General features: G+C 32.5%; 1 long non-coding RNA gene across 1 annotated transcript; it reads right to left on the bottom strand.

Annotated features, from left to right (window-relative positions):
* Positions 1–6,609: 6,609 nt before the first annotated feature.
* On the bottom strand, positions 6,610–9,867 carry LOC138348549 (uncharacterized). Its single transcript, XR_011221234.1, has 2 exons — positions 9,798–9,867; positions 6,610–8,967 (listed from the first exon to the last, which is right to left on the bottom strand). It is a non-coding gene; the product is annotated as an uncharacterized lncRNA (long non-coding RNA).
* Positions 9,868–10,195: the final 328 nt, after the last annotated feature.

Raw genomic sequence — 10,195 nt, 5'->3', positions numbered from 1 at the left:
TTTAGTGCTGAGTTCGATTTAATAGTCTACATGTTGTTGCATGTAAATACTTGGAGCTTTGTAGGGCAAGCACTATTTCATGTGTCCACATGGGTTCCCACTTGGCAAGGTGTATAGGTGGATGAGTTGCTTAAATGGCATGACCAAATCTTGTCTCACTTTTTCTATTATAATTTTTAAAAGGTAATTAAAAGGAAAAATGGAAAAATAAGAAAGAAGAAAAAAACAAAGATGCTGATTCGGAACTTGAGTGATAATCTGTAAATAGAGTAACACGTAATGTGCATGGGTATATACACTTTTTGCTCATTCATATAATAATGCAACTTTTGCATATATTTAATACATGTCATTAAGAATAATATCTTTCAATGGACATGTCCATAACCTATTAAAAATGTATCATTTTCAAATCTAAATACATGATATTAAATTTTTTTCTTACTAAATACATAGCTCACTATCAAAAGATCAAACTGATATTAATTAAAGTTAAGAAGGCACTTCATTTATGATGAATTGCTTAGCATTACATGTAAATACTAGTCGATTTAAATAAAAGTTAGTTAGGTATGTCACGCTTATAATTATGTGTACTAATTTTAAGGGGAAAACATTTTAAACAAAGTAACAATAACAACAATCATGAGTCGATCACAAACAAGTAGAACTGACTATATAAATTCTCTCTTTTTTTAAAAAAAATTAAGCCCATCTATATCCTCATCATACGAAATAACCTAAAAAGGGAGATAAACAACAATATACATTTGTAAGTAAAGATGATTAAATTTAACCACAAAAATATTGAAATGTAAAATCATCTATATATGTTTTTATTTAAAAATAATTAAATGAATAATTGAAAAAATAATAACAAAAAACCAAGTGGAAGTAATATGTTTGTTATTATCTATCAAATCTAAGAATTTAATCTATACTAATCATAAAAATACGGGTGAAGAATGAGTATTCAAATATTATTATAAAAAACATATCAAAACTTAGAGCAAAAGCAGTGAACCACCATTAATGGTGGATTCTAGAACAGAGTTGAAAGAGAACCAATTGAGAAGACACATTTCTCATTTATAAAAATATGAAAATCGAAGAAGAACTACATACAATGAGATATATATATATATATACAGTATGAAAATTGAGCTTTAATCATCTATAACAGCTGACTAATGGAAAGTTAACTAACTACAAAAGTTGTTAACTAACTAACTTTACGGTTAACTAACTAACTTTTTGAAACTAACACTGTTTAAGACAACTAAATAATTATGCATAAACTTATTAATCTCAACACTCCCTCAAGTTGGAGGTGAGGTAAACACATCCAACTTGTCCATCAAAGCATAATGTTGATCCCTATGAGAGCCTTCATGAGGATGTCGGCCAATTGATCAACACTGGTAATGTGATGCAGTGAAATTAATCCTTCATGAAGCTTGGATCTAACAAAATGGTAATTGACTTCTATGTATTTGGTTCTCTCATGAAAAACTGGACTCTTGGCTCTGTGAAGTACAGCCTGACTATCACAATATAGTGGGAAAGGACCAATGGGAGGAACAACTAGCTTAGTGAACAATCTATGCAGCCAAACCAGTTCTCCAACAACCTTTCATAATAATCAGTACTCAACTTCTGTAGAGGATAAGGAAATAGTTTACTATTTCTTAGATTTACAATTGATTGGTTTGTTTCTGAGCAAGACAATGTAACCACTAACAGATTTTCGAGAATCAAAGCATGATGCCCAGTCGGAGTCACAAAAAGCTTGAACTTCAAAAACAGGAGAAGATGCCCAAGGTAGGATCATTTTTGAGATACCTCAACATGTGGAAGGCAACTTGAAGATGAGATTGGGATCTTGCATATATTGAATTAAATGTTGAACTCCATAGGCAATATCAAGTCTGGTATGAGTGAGGAAATTTAGCTTCCCTACCAACTTTCTATACAAGGTAGGATCACTCAATGATCTGCCTTCATGAGCTTTAAGCTTCGCATTAGGATCTAAGAGGAGAAGCCATAGGAGTTAGATTATCACAATGGAAGTCCTTGAGAAGGTCCTGTACAAATTTCCTTTGAGATATCATGACTCAATTATCCTTATATAATACTTCTAAACCCCAAAAATAGTGCAATCTCCCAAGGTCTTTGATCCTGAACTGATCATGGAGAAAAATTTTGAGATTAACAATTACTTTAGAATCAGTTCCTGTAAGTATAATATCATCCACATAAGCACCTAGAAAAAATAGTAGAAAAGCCCTTATTCTTGTTGAACAATGAATAGTCATATAATGAGTGAGTATAACCCCTTGAACTCAAAGCTGCAATTAACTTTTCATACAACTGTCTGCTTGCTTGTTTCAGACCATATAAGGACTTGTTGAGCTTACAAACCAGCCTTGTATATGGATTAACCAGACCTGGAGGGACATCCATGTATACTTCCTCATTTAGATCTCCATGGAGGAAAGTATTATTAACATCAAGCTTGTAGATATTCAACTGTTTCTTTGCAGCAATGGAAATCAAAGTTGTTACAGTTGTCATTTTATCAACTGGTGAGAATGTTTCTGAATAGTCTATGCCAAGATGTTGATTATACCCTTTAGCCACTAGCCTTGCTTTGTATCTTTACACACTACCATCATCCTTGTGTTTGATTTTATAAACCAATCTACAACCAATAGCTTTCTTACCAATTGGCAAAGGCATAACGGACCAAGTATTATTATAATGCAAAGCAACAAATTCCTGAGTCATGGATGTTTGCCATGCAGGATCAAGAACAACTTTTACATAGCTAGATGGCTCAAAATCATGAGTAATATTTAAAGCAAACACTTGACTATTAGGTTCCAATTCTGCAGGGGATATTTGGTGTTTGAGGGTAAAACAAGCAATTAATGTGGTAGGAGTTGGTGTGTGGTTTTCTGTGGGTTGTGAGACAGGCATAGAGTGAACATAGTCTGACAAGTATGTGGGCAATTGAGGCTTCCTATTTGTTATATCAGGTTGATGAACTTGTTGAAAGGGTATTGTTGAGGTGTTGTTGGGAGAGGGATGATGTGGTGGACTAGAAGGGTCGGGAGAGCTGTTGCTTGCTGGGAGAGAGATGATGTTGTGGAATAGAAAGGTTAGGAGATAAAAAAGGATTTGTTTCACTGGATATATCAGGATCATACTGGACAGTAGAATCAAATGATAAATCAGAAGTGGCATATGCAGACTGATCAACAAGGCAGTGAACATGGATAGTAAAAGAAGGGAAGTGAGTAGGATCTTTTTTCATTGCAAAAGGGAAAATTGTTTCATGAAAAATGACATATCTGGAGACATACAACTTCATTGTGGCTAGACTCATGACCTTGTACCCTTTCATACAAAATAGATATCTTACAAAAACATGTGGCGATGCTCTAGGTTCAGATTTGGATCATTGGGTTTTAGGGATAGTTGGGTAGCACAGACAACCAAAACTTCTTAAATTTGAGTAAAAGGGCTTCAACCCATACAACACTTCATATGGACATTTTTTATTTAGAGGTGTAGAAGGGAGTCTATTAATGATATAAGTGACAGTTAGAATGCACTCTCCTCAATATTTTGTAGGGAGTTGTGATTGAAAAATGAATACTCTGGCTATTTCAAGAATGTACGTTTATTTTCTTTCTATCACACCATTTTATTGAGGTGTGTATGGACAAGATTTTTGGTGATTAATGCCTTTGGACTGAAAGAATTGGATAGGATCAATGTTGGTGAATTCAAGCCCATTATTTGATCTAATCACTTTAATGTAGTTTTGAATTGATTTTCAACCATATTTGTGAAGGTTTCAATAACATGTAGGCCATTGCTTTTATGACTGAATAAATGTTTCCAAGAGGACCTACTGAAATCATCCACTAAGGTAAGGAAAAATCTAAAGTTGTCATGTGTGGGTGTTTGGTATGGCTCCCATAAATCAACATGGACTAAGTAAAACATGGCAGTGCTATTATGAGTGCTTTGTTGAAATGGTAGTCTTGTTTGCCTTGCCATGGGACAAATATGGCAAAGGAAAGGTTGTTTATGTGAGAAAACCACATGTATTGAGGATATACTCTTCATTTTGACAAAAGGTACATGACTAAGTCTATGATGCCACAACAAATTTGTAGCATCACCAGTGATAACAACATTACTATCAACAGAAACAATGTTGTTTTTATTGACAGATAAACTGTTTATTACATTTTGATGAAGTGAACAGGAATGAGAAGTACATTAACCATGCAACCTATCAGTTCTATGAAGTGAAAGATATGTGGTAGAATTTTCAAATGAAGTAATGCTTAATCTTTTGTAGACAGACTGAGCAAAGGAGATATAGATCATGATGAGCCCTATCAATTTCCAGAGGCCTCTTCAGTGAAGGTCCTGCAACAGACAAGATGTGTTAGAGAAATAAACAACATATTTAAGATGTAAAGCTAGAGAACTGATTGAGATCAAGTTGTACTTGAAGAGGGAATGAATAAGACATTATAGAGTGTGTTATGTGAAGTTAATTGCACATTTCCAACCTCTGTGACCTTAATGTTATATCCATTAGGTAATCTAACTAACATAGGTTCAGGTAATGGTAAAATATTGGTAAAGTGAACTTTGTTAAATGTCATATGGTGTGATACACCTGACTGTAGGATCCACAAGTCAGTTTTGTCCTTATAACATTCACATGAAAGTTTTTTCAAACTATAGAAGAAGTGCATGCAATAATACATTCAAAGTTCACAACACGATTTGTTGTCTGCATGGTGCTTGAATTTTCTGCCTGGAATTGTTGAAATAGGTAGGCAAGTTATCCATATTGTTCCTTTGAGATGCCAATGTCCTGATTATTGATTTGACTCCCAGTGCCACACCCTTGTTCCATAGTAGAGTCACATGACAACCCTACTGAATTAGTTGCCACACCGTTCCCTTTGTTATTATTTCTGTATGACTGATTGGAACTAGAGTTCCCATATTGTTGTTGTTTCTGGAATGATTATAACCTTGTTGTCCATGAGACTGAGATCTCTGAGATAGATTATTGTTCTGTGGATATCCATGTAACTGATAACACTTCTCCTTAATATGGTCTGATCTCTTACAGTGTTCATAGTATGGTCTACCTCTATGATTAAGAGAAGTAGAGTAGTAATTTTTCTGGAAATTCTGACCTTTTGAAGTACCCAAAGTATTATAAGATGAGGTGCGAGAAGAACTAGCAACAAGAGAGTTGGGCTTAACAAACGATTGGTTGTTTTATTTAAACTCTCTTTGTTTTTCTTCCTGTAATACATGACAAAAGCTTATGCCACAATTGGTAGTGGATTCATCATCAATATGTTCCCTCTGATTGATGTGTAGACCTCATTAAGACCTATAAGAAATTGAATCAAACGTCTATCTTGTTTAACCTTGTGCATCATATATTTTGCTCCATAACTACATGCATAACTGCAGTGGTTCTTGATACATAAATACTCAGTTCTTCCTAAAGTTTCTTCATCTTGGTGTAGTAAGCTATGATATCTATAACATCCTAAATGAGATCATTGATCTCCTTTTGAATTTGATACAACTTGGCACCATTGGTTTGATCATAACGATCCTCTAAAAGTCTACAACTCCAAAGCAATGTCTACGTATGGTACACTATCAACAATTTCTTTGTCAGAGAGTTCAGGATCCATGATGTAACCATATTGTCACACCTCTCCCACTATTTGTAGTCTGGGCCTATAGAAAGTGGTTTCTTAGAATCTTCATTGATGAAACCCAATATTCTTTACTAACCAAGACCTGATGATGCCACTTCTCCAGGATTGATAACCAATTTCATAAAAAATAATTGGTACAAGAGGTGCACCTGGATTATCTAATGGATGCAGGTAAGTGTGGCAGCGGTACCGGAATCGGGAGAATCGATCCGGTAATTACTGGAACCTATACTGTGCAATCGATAACGTTCTGGAACCGGTACCGGACCGGTCCGAGAAACCGGTAAAAATTGTACTGTTTCGTCCCCGTCCGGAAGGGAACCGGTTGTATATCGGACCGGACCGGACCGGTAATTAAAAAAAATAAAAAAGTTAAAGATTTAATTTTTTTAATTGAATACAATTTTTATTATAATAATTAAGCAATTAAAAATTTAAATTTCAAACTTTAAAAGTTAAAAAAAATCAAAAAATTTCAAACTTTAAAGTTATAAAATTTAAATTTCAAACTCTTAAAGTTTGAAATTTTTAAATTCAAACTTTAAAGTTTTAATTTAAAATTTTCAAACTTTTAAATTTTCAAACTTTTAAAGTTTCAAACTTTAAAATTTTAAATTCAAACTTTTAAAGTTTGAAAATTTTAAAGTTATAAAATTTAAATTTCAAACTCTTAAAGTTTGAAATTTTTAAATTCAAATTTTTAAAGTTTGAAAATTTTAAAGTTATAAAATTTAAATTTCAAACTCTTAAAGTTTGAAATTTTTAAATTTAAACTTTAAAGTTATAAAATTAAAAATTGACTATATTAAAAATTAAATTTAATACAACAATATTAAAATACAAATTAAGGCAAATTGCCTATATTTTTATTAATATTTATTTGATATTACAATTACATTTACAAAAATATTAGTAGAGTATTAAAAGATTTAATCTACACAGGCACCTTCTAGGAAGGGTTTTGTTTGAATTTAATCTCGAATTATCATACTTTTACTAATAGTTGGTGCCACCATATAAATCTCTTCGTAAATCATTTAACATTTCTTTAATAACATGTTCGGGAATTGTTTGAATAGAAAGATCTTCCATTGCTTCTATCCCGTCGTCACTGTAATCCTGCATTACTTCATCAACCTCATCTTGAAATTTGGTCTGTAGTGGTTCACGACCCAAATTTCTTCTCTCGGCATTAATTTAATCTCAAAATAATATCGATATCTCCAAGTTGTCGGCTGCTAGTGAATGCCTATGTTCTCCAAGTTGAAACCTTGCTGCACTAAAGACGCCTTTCGAAGCTACCGACGACGCTTGCATTGCTAATATATCTCGAGCCATCGGTACTTATTTTAGAAATCCTTTGCCGCGATTTTTCCACCATTGGAGAATATCTTCAGTAGGTTCTGTACTTTGTTTAATATAGGCATCAAAATCATTTCTAATATCGTAAGAAAGTTCAAGATAATCTTGTAAATAATCATCAATATTATTTTCATCAAATCTAACCCTAGAGCTTTCAGGTTCATTTTCACTTGATAAATTTATATTAGAATTATATAAATCATACAATTTTCTAGCTTCAATTTTTGTGCTATCTTTAACTTGTTGACAACTAGGAATTTCTTCTAATATTTCATTAATATCTAAGTTAGAATACATTTTTTCAACCATTCTTGATGCATTTAAGTCTTTATACTTAGGGTTTAACAAACATGCAGTTAAAGAAATTTGAGGAATAGGAATATAATATTTTTTAAATTTTAGAATCATTTTTTGAATGGTTTGTTGAAATCTTGGTTTATTTTTAAATTTATATAATTTAGAAGAAATCATACAAATATCAGGCAAAACAGTACAAATTGATGCATTATAAAGTACATATATTCTTTTTGTAGTTAAGTAATTTTTTTAAAAGTAATCTATAAGTTCATTTATATCATGTCAATCATTATCATCTAGTCTATATGTCATATCAGAATTATAAGCATTCCAAACCATTTGTAAGGGTATTCGATATTCATAAGCGACTACAAGCATTTCATATAAAGTATTCCATCTAGTAGCCACTGTTTTTGGAATTTTTCTAGGTGGAAGATTATTTTCAAAACAGCGATATTGAAAATCTTTACGCCTAGACTTAACTTGACATTTAAATATAAAATGACATGCATTTTCAACTTTCGTACATCCGTTATCATACATATGTACACCATCTCTTATCATCAAATTATATATATGTGCACTACACCTAATATGATAATTATCACCATAGAAAGGACAAAGTGTAGGTTTTAAATATTCAACAACAACATTATTACTTGAAGCATTATCTAAGGTTATACTACTTATTTTGTCACATATTCCATAACTTTGTAAAATATCTAAAATAGTTTGAGCAATATAACTACCGGTTTTTTGCATTTCACAACATTTATAACCTAAAATTCTTTTTTGCATATACCAATTTTCATCAATCCAATGTGCAGTAACAGTCAAATAATCGTTACCGTTTACACTACGACCCATATCAAAAGTAATAGCTATTTTACAAGTATTATAATAAAATAAACAACGAAGATATTGAAAATGTTGCGCATGATAATCAAATACAACCTTTTTTTATTGTATTTCTAGCAAAACCTTAAAAATTTGGATTATATACAATTTGAATATAATGTATAAAATCGAAATTTTCAGCAAAACTAAATTGCAAACCCATAACACATACCATTTTAGCTAGTTCTTCGAGATCTTTTTCTCTACTATATGAAAGTGGTAAACTAGAGCCAAAAACATTAGACGGATTTAATTGTGTTTGTACCATGTTAGAGCCGCCTACTCCTACATTTTCAGGAAGGGGGGTACCTTTTTTTTAGCTTCCGCACCGCTTTAGCATGCAAAAATTCATTTTTACAACAAGACATTAAATGACTACTCAAAAGTCCCGTCCCGTCAGATTTGCCAACAGTTTTATGATTCAATCTATGTATACATTTATTACAAATAACTTGTGTTTTATCTTCGTTTTGTGTCATAAATTGCCAAACAACCGATTTTTTAACACGTTCTACCTTAGGCCTAGGATGTACTGGGGAAACAGGGGTTGGACAACGAAAGGAAGCGGGACTGGGAGTATTAGTACCCGTAGGTGGCTCAGTTTCATCATCATCATCATCAAAAGTAGGCGTATCTGTACAATTATCAATATCATTATCATTATCATTATCATTATCATTATCACTAGGCAAATCCTCATCAAAATTACCAAAGCGACGTTGTAAATGTTCATGATAAGGATCTAATTCTGAATTATTATCAAAATTAAAAACCGTATCATCAACATGTGTATAATTATCTGTATTTATTCTTAATATAGTAGATTTTAAAGATATTTTATATTATAGAATTAGAGATTAGAGAGTAGAGAGTTGAGAGAGTAGAAGATGAATACATGATTTTGTGATTTAAAAGAATGAAATTTAGGGGTATTTATTAGTAAAAAAATGAGTTAAAGTGTAATTTTTATAACTTTAGGGTATTAAAAAAGTTTGGCGTGGAGTAGGGCTTCTATTGGCTGAAATTTTACTCCAATAGCCATGGGGGGGGGGGGGGGGGGGGGGGCACTAGCCCTTACCCAACGGCTATTAACGAATATATTTTAAAAAATAAATAAAATTAACCGGACCGGATCGAATCAGACAGGTAATTTCCGGAACCGGGAAATACCGATTTCCGTCCCGGTACCTGTCTCGTAACCGAAAAGAACCGATCCATACCGGTACTAACTGGTACCGAACCGGACCGGGACGGACCGGACCGGTAACCGGTAAATACCGATTCCGCTGCCACCCTTAGATGCAGGTATAACATACTTCCTATTTCAATTCCCTTAGTTACCTCTAGATTAGTAACCTTTACCATTGTAATGCAACAGAAACAATCAACAGAAATGGAGAGGAGAATGTGTAAGAAGTAAAAGAAAAACTGAAGAATAATTATTGAGGAAAGGAACAGGTAAACCTGAAACTAGCTGGGAAATGAGAGATCTTCATGAGAATGACAGAGACGAGCATGGCTGATCGATCCTTTGCTCTAATACTATATCAAAACTCAGAACGAAAACAGTGAATCACCATTAATAGTGGATTCTAGAATAGAGTTGAACAAGAACCAATTGAGCAAACACATTTCTCATTTATGAAAATATGAAAAGTGGAGAAAACTACATATAATGAGTCATATATATACAAAATGAAAATTGAGCTCTAATCATCTAGAACAACTAGCTAACGGAAAGCTAACTAACTACAAAAGTTTTTAACAAACTAACTTTGTGAAACTAAAACTGTTTAAGCTAAATAACTAAGTATACATAAACTTAATAATATTAACAAAACACATATATGAAGTTTCATTTT

The sequence above is a fragment of the Solanum lycopersicum genome, chromosome 5 (assembly GCF_036512215.1).
Source record: "Solanum lycopersicum chromosome 5, SLM_r2.1".
NCBI lineage: Eukaryota > Viridiplantae > Streptophyta > Magnoliopsida > Solanales > Solanaceae > Solanum > Solanum lycopersicum.
Note: the sequence above shows the minus strand (reverse complement) of the source record. Positions and strands in the feature narration are given on the sequence as shown.